Here is a 15,834-nt window from a genome sequence, read left to right as displayed (position 1 = left end):
TGCTTTGAGTAGTACTGATATCTTTTTTTTTTGAGACGGAGTCTCGCTCTGTCATCCAGGCTGGAGTGCAGTGATCTCGGCTCACTGCAACCTCCGCCTCCCGGGTACAAGCGATTCTCTGCCTCAGCCTCCTGAGTAGCTGGGATTACAGGCACCTGCCACCAAGCCCGGCTAATTTTTGTATTTTTAGTAGAGATGGGGTTTCACCATCTTGGCCAGGCTGGTCTTGAACTCCTGACCTCGTGATCCACCCGCCTCAGCCTCCCAAAGTGCTGGGATTACAGGCGTGAGCCACCCCGCCTGGCCCTGATATCTTAACAATGTTAATGCTTCAAATCCATGAGCATGGAGTCTTTCCATATATTTGTGTCTTCTGCAATTTCTTTTAGTAATATTTTTGGCTTTCACTGTACAAGTCTTTTGCCTCCTTGGTTAACCTTATTCTTAAGCATATTAATATTTTTGGTGCTATTAGAAATGGAACAGTTTTAATTTTCTTTTCAAATAATTCATTGTTAATTATATAAAATTCAGAAATTCTTTTTTTTTTTTTTTTTTTTGAGACAGAGTCTTGCTCTGTTGCCCAGGCTGGAGTGCAGTGGCGCAATCTCGGCTTACTGCAACCTCCGCCTCCCAGGTTCAAGCAATTCTCCTGCCTCAGCCTGGCAAGTAGCTGGGATTACAGGTGCCCGCCACCACGCCCAGCTAACTTTTTGTATTTTTAGTAGAGATGAGGTTTCACCATGTTGGCCAGGCTGGTCTGGAACTCCTGAACTCAAGTGATTCGCCCACCTCAGCCTCCCAAAGTACTAGGATTACAGGCGTGAGCCACTGTGCCCAGCCAGAATTCAGCAATTCTATAAGTCTATGTTTGTGTATTGATTCAGCAAATCAGATATTGCCTTTCTGTTATAGAGGGTAAAGATTTATTTCTTTTAAACCCCGTGCCCTTATGTTCCAGCTGCCCCTTTCTTCCCAGCTTCCATGTATAAGTTGTGTCATGATTTTTAGTTAAACCAGTATTCAATATTTATATTATTATGATTTTATAAGTATTATTTCTAGCTAAGCTGTATAATATGCTAATAGTTCCTTTGTTCAAGTTTTGTTTTCCCTGGAGTTAATAATTACCTTGTTTTCTTAGTTTTATTTTATATAATAGACAGTATTTTTACATACCAGTTACTGTTCTTTAATTTTTTTTGAGATGGAGTTTCGCTCTTGTTGCCCAGACTGGAGTGCAATGGCGTGATCTCAGCTCACTGCAACCTCTGCCTCCCAGGTTCAAGCGATTCTCCTCCTCAGCTTCCTAAGCATACCAGTTACTGTTCTAAGCCCTTTATAAAATTTAACTCACATAAACCTTCTAAAAACTGAGAGGCCAGATGCTTCATTACATTCCGACTTCACTGGCCTTCTATTCCTTCCAAAGTCCCACCTTATAGCTTTTAACCGTGCGCTCCCTCTTTCTGGAATGATCTCTTTCATTCTCCGAATGGCTAGTTTCTTCTCATCCTTGAAGTCTTTCATACTTAAATGTCATCTTTCTGACTAGTCTAATGAAAATAGGCCACACCCTTCTTTTTGTTTTTTTTGGTAGCCCATTTATCACAGTGGGTAATTATTAAATTATTTTATGATTATTTGATTAATGTCTCTCTCCCCACTAAATACCCCTGAAAATTTTATTAGGGCCAGAACCATGTCTGGTTTAGCTAAGCATTTTGTCCTTGGTACCTAACATAGTACCTAGTACTCTAAAGTGGGCATTGAATATTTATTGAATGAATAGATGTCAGCTCCTTTTATGTTTCAGACACCATGATAAGAATTTTACATGTATGTATGTATTTATTTGTACTTACCTATATGTATATATTTATTTATTTATTGCAGAAGGGGATCTCACTTTCTCTCCCAGGTTGGAGTGGAGTGGTGTGATCATAGCTCACTGCAGCCTCAAACACCTGAGCTCAGGTGATCCTCCTGCCTTAGCCTTCCATGTAGCCGGGACTACAGGTGTACACTAACACACCCAGCTGATTTTTTAAAAATTGTTTTTTTAGAGACAAGGTCTCACTATGTTGCCCAGACTGATCTCGAACTCCTGGCTTCAAGTGATCCTCCCACCTCAGTCTTCAGAGTAGCTGGGATTATAGGCAAGAATAACCACACCTGGCTACCTGCATTTATTTTAATCCCCACAACAGTCCTATTTCATAGGTGCTGTTAACTGTCCCCATTTTATAGGTGAGGTCAAGCAACTTATCCAAAGTCACACAGCTAATACAAGACAATGGTAGAATTAAACCTAAATATTGGCTGGGCTTGGTGGCTCATGCCTGTAATCCCAGCACTTTGGGAGGTCAAGGCAGGAGGATCACTTGAACCCAAGAGGTCAAGACCAGACTAGGTAACATGGCAAGACTAAGTCTCTACAAAAAATTCAAATATTAGCCAGGTGTGGTAGCATGCGCCTGTAGTCGCAGCTACTCGGGAGGCTGAGGTGGGAAGATTGCTTGAGCCCAGGAATTCGGGGCTACAGTGAACCAGGATTGTGCCACTACACTCCAGCCTGGGCAACAGAGTGAGACCTTGACTCAAAAAAAAAAAAAACCCAAAACCCCTAAGTCTCTGCGACTTTTGAGCCAGTGTTTTAACCATTTTCTGTTGGTTAATGGGATTTATAGTCAAGAAAAATACTTTTTAAAAAATTGAGTAAACATTGATTCCTTGCCTATTCAGTTGCTGAATGAACAGTGAAAAATTAAGTAGTTATATAAAAAGTGAATCTGATTTTCCCTCATTTGTAAAATAAAGACATTAATTAGGAATGAAATTGATTTACTTTAACTCAGATTGAATTACTATTAAATTATTATTTTACAAATAATAGGATTTGCAAACTGGTAGGGCTGTACTCTAACCTTTACCCCACTATTTCAATTACCAAAAATAATATTTGCATAGCACTTAAAAGATTGTTGGGGTTTGAGGGTTTCAATTGGAAGCACTCCTCTTACTTTAATCCAGTTAAGAAATACGAAAAAAGTTTGACAGATGGAAATAAAGTAACACTTATTACTAATAAAACTAATATTCAAGAAGATAGCTTATATTTGTGGGCTAGTAGATGTTCTAATACTGAATCCGGAATTAGACAGATTTATCCACCTAAATACAAGCAGTACTTAAAAACCAAACAAAAACCTATGCACTTCGTGTGGGCACTTACCCCTGTAAAATTTGACGAGTTCAGAGTAGCAAAGCTGAGTGTATACTCTCTGCAGCTAGCTGGATCTCAAAATAGGAAAGAAGGAGCTGTGTTTTTCTTCTAGTCACTAAAAAGGGAGGGGTGATATGCTAAACGCTTGGCTGTCTACATGGAAAGAAACATCTGGAGTAGGGAATAAGTGTTTTTCCCTAAGATGATAACAATCCAGAGAGAAGCAAGAGTCAAAAAATAAAATAAACATAAAAAATTTTAAAAGATGATACAAGATTCTCTTGATTGGGTTCCATTTTCATTTATTAGATCAATGCTTAAATCTAGTAGATTTATTTTTTTTTAGACAGGGTCTCACTGTCATCCCGGTGGAGTGCAGTAGCATGATTACCACTCGCTGCAGCCTCAACCTCCGTGGATTCAGGTGATCCTCCCGCCTCAGCATCCAGAGTAGCTGGGACTACTTACGGGCACATGCCACCATGCCCAGCTAATTTTTGCATTTTTCTCTTTTTTTTTTTTTTTTTTTGTAGAGACAGAGTTTCGCCATGTTGCCCAGGCTGATGTCAAACTGCTGGGCTCAAGGGATCTTCCCACCTTGGCCTCCCAAAGTTCTGTGATTACAGGCATGAGCCACCACACCTGGCTCTAGCAGACTTTTTGATGATTGAGGTAAAATGATAAACTAAATCCCTTTAACTGTTTTTTGGTGTCATTTTAGACTACTGATTTGAACATATTTAAAGTGTGGGTTTTTGTTTTTTTTTTAAATGGGGCTTATAATTAACGAAAACCATTGACTGTCCCTGTGTTTCTTTTTTTTTTCTTGTTTTTCTTTTCTTTTTTTTTTTTTTTTATTCAGGGTTTCACTGTGTTGCCTAGGCTGGAGTGCAGTGGCCCAATCTTGGCTCACTGCAGCCTCAACCTCCTCGGCTCAAGTGATCCTCGCAGATCAGCCTCCTGAGTAGCTAGGACTATAGGTGCACACCACTATGTTAGGCTAATTTTTAAAATTTTTCGTAGAGGCAGGGTCTTCCTGTGTTGCCCAGGATGGTCTCGAACTCCTGGGCTCAATCGATCCTCCCATCTCTGTCTCCCAAAGTGTTGGGATTATAGCCGTGAGCCACCATACCTGGCCTCTTTATTTATTTTTTAACCGTTCCATATTTCATTTCATTATTTTTATTTATTTAGTTATTTATTGAGATGAAGTCTCACTATGTCACCCAGGCTGGAGTGCAATGATACAATCTGAACTCACTGCAACCTCCGCCTCCTGGGTTCAAGCAATTCTCCTGCCTCAGCCTCCAAATTTCTTTTTTGAAAAATTTTATATAGAGACATTATCTCACTGTGTTTCCCAGGCTGGTCTCAAACTCCTGGCCTCAATGATTCTCCTGCCTTGGTTTCTCTAAGTGTTGGGATTACAGGCATGAGCCACCACACCCAGCCCCATACTTCATTTCAAATTGTCCATGAAGGCCGGGTGCGGTGGCTTACGCCTGTAATCCCAACACTTTGGGAGGCCAAGGTGGGTGGATCACCTGAGGTCAGGAGTTCGAGACCAGCCTGGCCAACATGGTGAAACCTCATCGCTACTAAAAATACAAAAAAATTAGCTGGGCGTGGTGGCGGGCGCCTGTAATCCCAGCTACCTGGGAGGCTGAGGAAGGAGAATCGCTTGAACCCAGGAGGCAGAGGTTGCTGTGAGCTGAGATCATGCCATTACACTTCAGCCTGGGCAACAGAGCGAGACTGCATCTCAAAAAAAAAAAAAAAAGTACTGAGAGTCACCTTTTTTTTTTCTTTTTTTTGAGACAGTCTTGCTCTATGGCCCAGGGTAGAGTACAGGCTGGTCTCGAACTCCTGACCTCAAGGATCCACCCGCCTCGGCCTCCCAAAGTGCTGGGATTACAGGTGTGAGCCACCGCACCTGGCCTAGAGTCACCTCTTTTTTGAGGGGGGAGGGATGGAGTCTTGCCCTGTCCCCCAGGCTGGAGTGCGGTGGTGCGATCTTGATCTCAGCTCACTGCAACCTCCACCTCCCAGGTTCAAGTGATTCTCCTGCCTCAGCTTCTCAAATAGCTGGGATTACAGGCATGCGCCACCACACCTGGCTGATTTTTGTATTTTTAGTAGAGACGGGGTTTCACCATGGTGGCTAGACTGGTCTCGAATTCCTGACCTTAAGTGATCCACCCACCTCAGCCTCCCAAAGTGCTGGGATTATAGGTGTGAGCCACCATGCCTGGCCATAGAGTCACCTTTTAAAACCAGCTATAGGCCAGGGTGGTGGCTCACGCCTGTAATCCCGGCACTTTGGGAGGCCAAGGCGGGGGGATCACAAGGTCGAGAGTTCGAGACCAGCCTGACCAACATGGTGAAACCCCATCTCTACTAAAAATACAAAAATTAGCCAAGCGTGGTGTCGCATGCCTGTAATCCCAGCTACTCAGGAGGCTGAGGCAGGAGAATCGCTTGAACCCAGGAGGTGGAGCTTGCAGTGAGCTGAGATCATACCACTGCACTCCAGCCTGGGCAACAGAGCGAGACTTTGTCTCAAAAAAAAACCTATCTATGCTGGCAGTTATGTGGCGTGTATTCTCTGCCTCAGGCTCTGTTTTAGAGATGCCTTTCTTGTTTTACATTGTTTTCAGGAAGAGGAGTTGCAGGAAATATTTGTTTCTTTCTCTTACATGATTTGAGCTTCAATAAAATATATTTATCTTGTGACTGACTTTTCTACCTGGAAATGAAGTAGAGTGATGCCACCTAAGCTGAATTCTTTGCCAGTTCATGGTAACCTCTGGTAACCTAACGTCTCAAGATAGTTTTAGTGGTTGGAATGTCTTCTTCTGTCTACCCATCCTCATAACATTTTGTTGTTGTTGAGACAGTCTTGCTCTGTTGCTGGGCTGTAGTGCAGTAGTGCAATCATGGCTTAGTGCATCCTCAGCCTCTCAAGTTCAGTGATCTTCCCACCTCCTGAGTAGCTGGGACTACAGGCACATGCTACCATGCCCAGCTAATTTTTAATTTTTTTTTTTTTTTGGTAGAGCTGGGACTTTGCCATGTTGCCCAAGCTGGTCTTGAACTCCTGGGCTCAAGCAATCCACTTGCCTCAGACTACCAAAGTGTTGAGATTATAGGCATGAGGCACCACACCTGGCCCTCATCACATTTTTTAAACTACATATTTAAATTTCAATAGTTTTTGGGGTTACAGGTGGTTTCTGGTTACATGGATAAGTTCTTTAGCGGTGATTTCTGAGATATTAGTGCACCTGTCACCTGAGCAGTTTGCACTGTACCTAATATGTAGTCTTTTATCCTTCACACCCCTTCCAGCCTTCCCCTCCTAGTCCCCAAATTCCATTATATTACTCTTGTGCCTTTGCATCCTCATAGCTTAGCTCTCATTTATAAGTGAGAACATATAATATGCGATTTTCCATTCCTGAGTTACTTCATTTAGAATAATGGCCTACAGCTCCATCCAAGTTGCTGCAAAATACATTATTTTGTTCCTTTTTATGGCTGAGTAGTATTCCATGGTGTATATACATCACATTTTCTTTATCCACTTGTTGGTCGATGAGCACTTAGGTTGGTTCCGTATCTTTGCAGTTGCAAATTGTGCTGCTATAAACATGCACCTCATCACATTTTTATAACAGCTCTACTGAGATATAATTCACACATCACACAGTTTAAAGTTCACACATCATAAATTTAAAGTATACAATTCAGTGGCTCTTAGTATATGCAGTTTTGCGTCCACTACCATAATCAATTTTAGAACATTTTATTATCCCCAAAAGGAAATCCTACCCACTTACCTATCACCACTTAATCCTCCCATTACTCCTCTCCCATTGCCCTAGGTAGTCACTAATTTACTTTCTATATCTATAGATTGCCCTATTCTGGACATTTTATATAGATGGAATCATGCAACATGTGGTCCTTTGTGATTGGCTTCTGTCTGTTTGCATAATGTTTTTAGGCTTACTTCACATTGTGCAATGTATCAGTACTTTCTTCCCTTTTATGGCTGAATAAATATTTCATCATATGAATATATCACATTTTATTTATCCAGTTATCAGTTGATAAACATTTGTCTTGTTTCCACTTTGGGCTATTATGAATAGTGCTTCTGTGAAATTTGTGTACAGGTTTTGTGTAAGCATATGTTTTCTTCCCTTTTTTTTCTTTTCTTTTTTTTTTGAGATAGGGTCTCACTCTGTTGCCCAGGCTGGAGTACAGTGGCACGATCTTGGCTCACTGCAATCTCTGCCTCCCGGGTTCAAGTGATTCTTATACCTCAGCCTTCCGAGTAGTTGGGATTGCAGGCATGCACCACCACACCTGGCTAATTTTTGTATTTTTATTTATTTTTATTTTTTTTTTGAGACAGAGTCTTGCTCTGTCGCCCAGGCTGGAGTGCAGTGGTGCGATCTCAGCTCACTGTAAGCTCCACCTCCCGGGTTCACGCCATTCTCCTGCCTCAGCCTCCTGAGTAGCTGGGACTACAGGTGCCTGCCACCACACCCGGCTAATTTTTTTGTATTTTTAGTAGAGACAGGGTTTCACTGTATTAGCCAGGATGGTCTCGATCTCCTGACCTTGTGATCCCCCCGCCTCGGCCTCCCAAAGTGCTGGGCCTGACCTATTTTTGTTTTTTATTAGACAGAATTCACCATTTGGCCAGGTGGTTTAAACCTGGCCTCAATGATCCGACCTCACTTGAGCCACCGCGCCCGGCCTAGTTTTTGTATTTTTAGTAGAGACAGAACTTCACCATGTTGGCCAGGCTGGTCTTAAACTCCTGGCCTCAAATGATCCGACTGCCTCAGCCTCCCAAAGTGCTGGGATTACAGGCTTGAGCCACCGCGCCCGGCCTAGTTTTTGTATTTTTAGTAGAGACAGAACTTCACCATGTTGGCCAGGCTGGTCTTAAACTCCTGGCCTCAAATGATCCGACTGCCTCAGCCTCCCAAAGTGCTGGGATTACAGGCTTGAGCCACCACACCTGGCCCTGTGTGGGCATGTTTTCAATTCTCTTAGGTGTATACCTAGCAGTGGAGTTGCTAGGTCACGTGGTAACTTTATGCTTTAAACATTTGAGGAACTGCCCAACTATCCTCCAAAGCAGCTGCATCGTTTTGCAATGCCATAAGCGGTATACGAGGTTTCCAATTTCCAATTTCTTTACACCCTTACCAGAACTTACCTGTCTTTTTTATTATAGCCATTCTAGTAGGTATAAAGTGATAGCTTGTTGTGATTTTGATTTGCATTTCCTTGATGGCTGTCCATTAAAAGTTTATTATTCTGGGCCAGGTACGGTGGCTCACACCTGTAATCCTAACACTTTGGGAGGCCAGGGCAGGTGGCATCATTTGAGGTCAGGAGTTCAAAACCAGCCTGGCCAACATGGTGAAACCCCATCTCTGCTAAAAAATATTTTTAAAATTAGCCAGGCATGGTGGCGGGTGCCTGTAATCCCAGCTACTCAGGAGGCTGAGGCAGTAGAATCGCTTGAACCTGGGAGGCAGAGGTTGCAGTGAGCTGAGATCACACCACTGCACTCCAGCCTGGGCAATGAGAGCGAAGCTCCATCTGAAAAAAAAAAAAAAAAAAAAAGTTTATTGTTCTGGCTGGGCATGGTGGCTCATGCCTGTAATCCCAGCACTTTGGGAGGCCAAAGTAGGAGGATTGCTTGAGTCCAGGAGTTTGAGACAAGACTGGGCACATAATGAGTCTCTGTCTCTATTTTAAAAAAATAATTATTTGTTCTGCTTATCCTTTCAAGGCCCAAGTGTCTTTTTTGAGAGACTTCACCCTCAGGAATTAATTGTGTCTTCTTTCAGATTCCTATACCATTAGCACAAACATTTTGTTCTGCTACTTTTCTTTTCTTTTCTTTTTTGAGACAGTTTCGCTCTTGTTGCCCAGGCTGGAGTGCAATGGCATGACCTCAGCTCACTGCAACCTCTGCCTCCCAGGTTCAAGCGATTCTCCTGCCTCAGCCTCCCAAGTAGCTGGGATTACAGGTGCCCACTACCATGCCTGGCTAATTTTTTTGTATTTTTAGTAGAGACGGGGTTTCACCATGTTGGCCAGGCTGGTCTTGAACTCCTAACCTCAGGTGATCCACCCACCTTGGCCTCCCAAGGTGCTGGGATTACAGATGTGAGCCACCGCGCCCAGCCCATTCTGCTACTTTTCTAGATTGTAAGCTCTAGTTTGTGAACTTGTTAGTGACTCCTTGTGGATGTGCATTTAAATTTATTATGTACCTCCCTGTGGAGCATGTTAATAAATAAATACATTATGAAATATTTCACTCATACACCATTCATCTGTGAGTCCCCACAGCATATGTACAAGTAGTGTTTGTACATAGTTGGTATTCAAATATTTGCTTGGCTGGATGTGGTGGCTCACACCTGTAATCCCAGAACTTTGGGAGGCTGCCAAGGTGGGCAGATCACATGAGGTCAGGAGTTCGAGACCAGCCTGGCCAACATGGTGAAACCCCATCTCTACTAAAAATACAAAAATTAGCCAGGCCTGGTGGCACATGCCTGTAATCCCAGCTACTTGGGAGGCTGAGGCAGGAGAATTGCTTGAACCTGGGAGGCAGAGGTTGCAGTGAGCTGAGATTGCGCCACTGCACTCAAGCCTGGGCAACAGAGTGAAACTCTGTCTCAAAAAACAAACAAACAAACAAATATTTGCTGAATGACTGAAATAGTGCAAAGGATCTCATGGGTAATTTTTTTTTTTTTAATTTTTATTTTTTATTATACTTTAGGGTTTTAGGGTACATGTGCACAATGTGCAGGTTTGTTACATATGTATCCATGTGCCATGTTGATTTCCTGCACCCATTAACTCGTCATTTAGCATTAGGTGTATCTCCTAATGCTGTCCCTCCCCCCTCCCCCCACCCCACAACAGTCCCCGGAGTGTGATGTTCCCCTTCCTGTGTCCATGAGTTCTCATTGTTCAATTCCCACCTATGAGTGAGAACATGCGGTGTTTGGTTTTTTGTCCTTGCGATAGTTTACTGAGAATGATGTTTTCCAGTTTCATCCATGTCCCTACAAAGGACACGAACTCATCATTTTTTATGGCTGCATAGTATTCCATCTCATGGGTAATTATTATGGGGTCTGTTACTTCTCAGAGAAAGTAGACTTTCCCTTATTAGGTGATACAATGATTTGGAACCCAGGAAATAATGTATTTTAGGCAAACGTTCAGATATGTTGTATGTCCTGGAGACCACTGGCCCCAGGAATATGTTTTGTGGATCATCCACATTCCCGTTGCATTAGGAATTTTGATGTTAGGCTGCTGGATTATGTATCTGTGAGACTTTTTAGGGATTTATTAACATGATACACATTAGCAAACCCTGTGTTTATTTCACTCATTTTAACAAATATCCGTGCCTATTATGTGCCAGGAACTTAGCTAGGTATCAGACGTGGGATTGAGTTTTCTACTGCTCTGGCAGTTCACAGTTAAGGGCCCAGGGTGAGGATGACTTTGATGGCAAATGAATGGATACAGGATTCATAAATTTTATGAAACTAGACTAAATGAGCACTTGATCGGAGAGCTTAATTTTCAGAAATACAACTTCTTTATTTGTTTTGATTTGTTTTCTTGAGACAAAGTCTCACTCTGTCACCCAGGCTGGAATGATCTTGGCTCATTGCAACCTCCGACGCCCAGGTTCAAGTGATTCTTGTGCCTCAGCCTCCTGAGTAGCTGGGATCACAGATGTGCACCACCACGTCTAATTTTTTTATTTTTAGTAGAGACGGGGTTTCACCATGTTGGCCAGGCTGGTCTTGAATTCCTGGCCTCAAGCGATCCACCTGCCTCTGCCTCCCAAAGTGCTCAGATTACAGGCTTGAGCCACTGGGCTGGGCCAGAAATACAGCTTCTTTAAAGACAATGTTTTACTTATACTAGATTATAATTGCAAGTAGCTCATCTGATTGGATCATTCTCTTAAAAGATCTGATGAAAACCTAGTGATTGGGAAGTAGGCATTGTGCCACCCTCCTTCTATCATTATAATCTCTTGAAAGAGAGCAAATGGAAGGACACTCTCTTTTCTCCTAGTTTCATATGACTCAGTAAGACAGGAAACATGAAGTTTCTGCTACGGTACAGGGGAATTCGATTTTTCTTTTTCTGGGTGAAAGATGAAGGAGTTATATATTTTTATGTCCATGTCCCACCAGCCTTTCCCTCAGATTAATGAATGTTCTGGGGAAGGGAAGGATAGGACTGTATTATCACTCATACTAGTTTGAAATGGTTCTCAGGGGCCATCAGTCTTATGTCAGGCCCTATGTTAGAAAATGAAGAGCCAGGCAGGGTGTGGTGGCTCACGCCTATAATCCCAGCACTTTGGGAGGCTGAGGCAGGCAGATCCACCTGAGGTCAGGAGTTCGAGACCATCCTGACCAACATGGAGAAACCCTGTCTCTACTAAAAATACAAAATTAACTGGGCGTGGTGGTGCTTGCCTGTAATCCCAGTTACTCAGGAGGCTGAGGCAGGAGACTTACTTGAACCCAGGAGGTGGAGGTTACAGTGAGCTGAGATCATGTCATTGCACTCCAGCCTGGGCAACAGGAGCGAAACTCCATCTCAAAAAAAAAAGGAAAAAAAAAAGAAAATGAAGAGCCAGATTTTTTCCTTAATCCTCCTGTACTATGGTGGATTTCATAAACTGCAGCAGATTCTAAATCTTAAATCTCATTTGCTATTTATTGATATGTCCTAAATGTCATTTTCATGTGAGAATCAATGTCAGGGTTATTAGAAGACCTGAATTGGCTGAATTGTCGGTTCTCCAGCTTTCTCTTAAGAAAGGGATAGACTAGACCAGGCGCAGTGGCTCATGCCTGTAATGCCAGCCCTCTGGGAGGCTGAGGTGGGCAGATTGCTTGAGCTCAGGAGTTTGAGACCAGCCTGAGCGACATGGTGAAACCTTGTCTCTACAAAAATACAAAAATTAGCCAGGTGTGGTTGCGTGTGCCTGTAGTCTCAGTTACTCAGGAGGCTGAGGTGGGAGGATCACTTGAGCCTGGAAGGTTGAGGCTACAGGGAACTGTGATCGTGCCACTACATTCCAGCCTGCCTGGGTGACAGAGTGAGACCCTTTCTCAAAAAAAAAAAAAAAGGCCAGGCATGGTGGCTTATGCCTGTAATTCCAGCCCTTTGAGAGGCCGAGGTGGGTGGATCACATGAGATCAGGAGTTTGACAGCAGCCTGGCCAACATGATGAAACCCCGTCTCTACTAAAAATACAAAAATTAGCTGGGTGTGGTGGCGCACATCTGTAATCCCAGCTACTTAGGAGGCTGAGGTAGGAAAATCGCTTGAATCCGGGAGGCAGAAGTTGCAGTGAGCCGAGATTGCGCCATCGCACCTCAGCCTGGGTGACAGAGCAAGACTCTGTATCAAATAAATAAATAAATAAATAAATAATAAAAGGAAGGGAGGAAGGGAAAGGATAGGCTGAGGCAGGAGGATTGAGGCCAGGAGTTCAAGACCAGCCTAAGCAACATAGCAAAAAATTTAGAAATCAGCCAGGTATGGTGTCATGCATCTGTATTCCTAGCTACTTGGGGGACTGAAGCAGGAGGATCACTTGAGCCCAGGAGTTTGAGGCTGCAGTGAGCTATGATCGTGGACCACTGCACTCCAGCCTGGGTGACAGAGCAAGACCCTGTCTCAAAAAAAAAAAAGAAAGAAAAAAGGGATAGATCTCTGCTCTAACATCCATCAGTTTGCTTCACTCCTTTGAATGGCATGCGGTTTTATTTGGCTCCTAGAAAACGAAACCTTGCAGGTTTTTACTCATAACCTTGGTTTATGCTCATTAGGTGGAATGGCAGAAGTCATTTGAATTAGTAGTATTTAGAAGAGGACTCATAATTGTACTGTGCCCCTCATGATTTCAAGATTTAAGCAGAGCCATCACATGTGGCCTAAAATCTTAGATGTCTGGGATGATATTAGATTTGCTTTTAGAAGTAAGGGATGGTAGCATATCATCATGTAGCAAAGAAATATGTAAAGAAATCCAATAAAAGAGTATTCTAGGTATGAGTCTTCTTATGAAGTAGACTGGAAGTGAATGGGCAACATTAATGGGTTTATATAGAGAGAAATGACATGATCACATATACTTGAGAAGGCTAATGCTAGCTGCATTATTGAGGGTGGTTTGGAGGTGTAGGAGAACAGAGGCAGTCAGACAAGTTAAGAGATATTAGAAATAAGGGAGTTCAGGAAAAGGTACAGAAATTAATTTTAGACTTGCAGAATTTGAGATTACCTGCTTGATGTATATATGTTGAATGCTTTCAGAATAAACATGGGTTAATTCATTCACTTAGTAAACATTTGAGTACTTGAGGCCAGGCATGGTGGCTCACACCTGTAATCCCAGCATTTTGGGAAGCCGAGGTGGGCAGATCACCTGAGGTCAGGAGTTCAAGACGAGCCTGGCCAACATGGCAAAACCCAATCTCTACTAAAAATACAAAACTTAGCCGGGCATGGTGGCATGCGCCTGTAGTCCCAGGTACTTGGGAGGCTGAGGCAGGAGAACCGCTTGAACCCAGGAGGTAGAGGTTGCAGTGAGCCGAGATCGTGCCACTGCACTCAGCCTGGGTGACAGAGGAAGGCATGAAAAGCCTGGTAGTGTGATGACGAGTCTTGGAGTTTGATTTATTAACTAAAAGCTAATGTATTGCCTTAGAAATGTAGGCATGTAAAGGAGGTAATGTTTTAAAAAACTTCTAGTATTTCACTGATTTTTTTGTGTGAAATGCAGGAATTTCAGTTTTATTCCCTGGAGGTTGGAAGTAGTCTCAAGGCTGGGGCTTTTTTGACTTTGGATCTGCCAATGAAACCTAGACAGGTACCCACTTGGTTACCAGACAGAAAAGGAAACTTTGATTGATTATTCAAATTCAAAGCAGGATGCTAGGAAACGGCAGATTTAAGATTAGTTGGATGACTGGAATTTAGCGTATAAAGATGTGTGAAGACACCCGTGTGGAAAGGACATTTCTATTTCCCAGAAGCGTCACTCCCTTCTCAGAGTGAGCAGCCACACGTAAAAGCAGAAGGAAAGCAAGAGAGGTAGGATAACTGAGATGGTAGATATAAAATCCTTAGCACAGGCCAGGTGCAGTGGCTGACACTTGTAATCCCAACACTTTGGAAGGCGGAGTCAGGAGGATCCCTCAAGCCCAGGAGTACGAAACCAGCCTTGGCAACATAGTGTGTCTCTACAAAATTAAAAAATGTAGTGGCAAGTGCCTGTAGTCCCAGCTACTCGGGAGGCTGAGGTGGGAGGCTTGCTTAAGCCTGGGAGGTCAAGGCTGCAGTGAGTCATGATCATGCCACTGCACTCCAGCCTGGGTGACAGTGCAAGACCCTGTCTCAAAAAATAAATAAAATACTTAGCACCATATACAACAAGTGCCAAATATCAGTAATAGTTATTCTTTTAAAATTAAGAGTCTTTTTTTTTTTTTTTTTTTGAGACAGAGTCTCGCTTTATCCCCCAGGCTGGAGTGCAGTGGTGCAGTCTCGGCTCACTGCAACCTCATCCTCCCAGGTTCAAGCGATTCTCCTGTGTCAGCCTCCTGAGTAGCTGGGATTACAGGCGCCTGGCTAATTTTTGTATTTTTAGCAGAGACGGGGTTTCACTATGTTGGCCAAGCTAGTTTCCAACTCCTGACCTCATGTGATCTGCCTGCCTCGGCCTCCCGAAGTGCTGGGATTACAGGCGTGAGCTACCGCACTCTGCCAGGAGTCTTTTTTGAGACAGAGTATCACTCTATTAAGCCATCCTCCCACCTCAGTCTCTTGAGTAGCTGGGACTGCAGCCATGCACGATCATGTCTGGCTAATTTTTGTATTTCTTTTTTTGTGTGTGTATGTGATAAAGATTGTTCTGTCGCCCAGGCTGGAGAGCAGTGGTGTGATCTCTACTCACTACAACCTCCGCCTCCCAGGTTTAAGCAATTCTCCTGCCTCAGCCTCCCCAGCAGCTAGGATTATAGGCGCACACCACCAAGTTCGGCTAATTTTTGTACTTTTAGTAGAGATGGGGTTTCACCATGTTAGCTAGGCTGGTCTCAAACTCTTGACCTCAGGTGATCTGCCCACGATGGCCTCCTAAAGTGCTAGGATTACAAGCGTGAGCCACTGCACCCAGCCTAATTTTTGTATTTCTTTTAGTAGAGGCGAGGTTTTACCATGTTGCCCAGGCTGGCCTCAAACTCCTGGGCTCAAGTGATCCACCCGCCTTGGTCTCCCAAAGTGCTGAGATTACAAGTTTGAGCCACTGCATCTGACCAAGAGTCTTTAAAAATTGAGTCTTTTTTTATTTTTTTATTTTTATTTTTATTTTATTTTAATTTTTTTTGAGACGGAGTCTCGCTCTGTCGCCCAGGCTGGAGTGCAGTGGCGCAATCTCGGCTCACTGCAGGCTCCGCCCCCCGGGGTTCATGCCATTCTCCTGCCTCAGCCTCCCGAGTAGCTGGGACTAC

General features: G+C 43.4%; 1 protein-coding gene across 7 annotated transcripts in view; it reads left to right on the top strand.

Annotated features, from left to right (window-relative positions):
• The window catches only part of RBMS2 (RNA binding motif single stranded interacting protein 2), a 120,292-nt gene that overhangs the window by 41,348 nt on the left and 63,110 nt on the right, over positions 1 to 15,834 (top strand). The window lies entirely within an intron of this gene.

Source organism: Hylobates moloch, unplaced genomic scaffold (genome assembly GCF_009828535.3).
Source record: "Hylobates moloch isolate HMO894 unplaced genomic scaffold, HMol_V3 SCAFFOLD_13, whole genome shotgun sequence".
NCBI classification, from domain to species: Eukaryota; Metazoa; Chordata; class Mammalia; order Primates; family Hylobatidae; genus Hylobates; species Hylobates moloch.
This window is presented reverse-complemented; position numbering and strand designations above follow the sequence as displayed.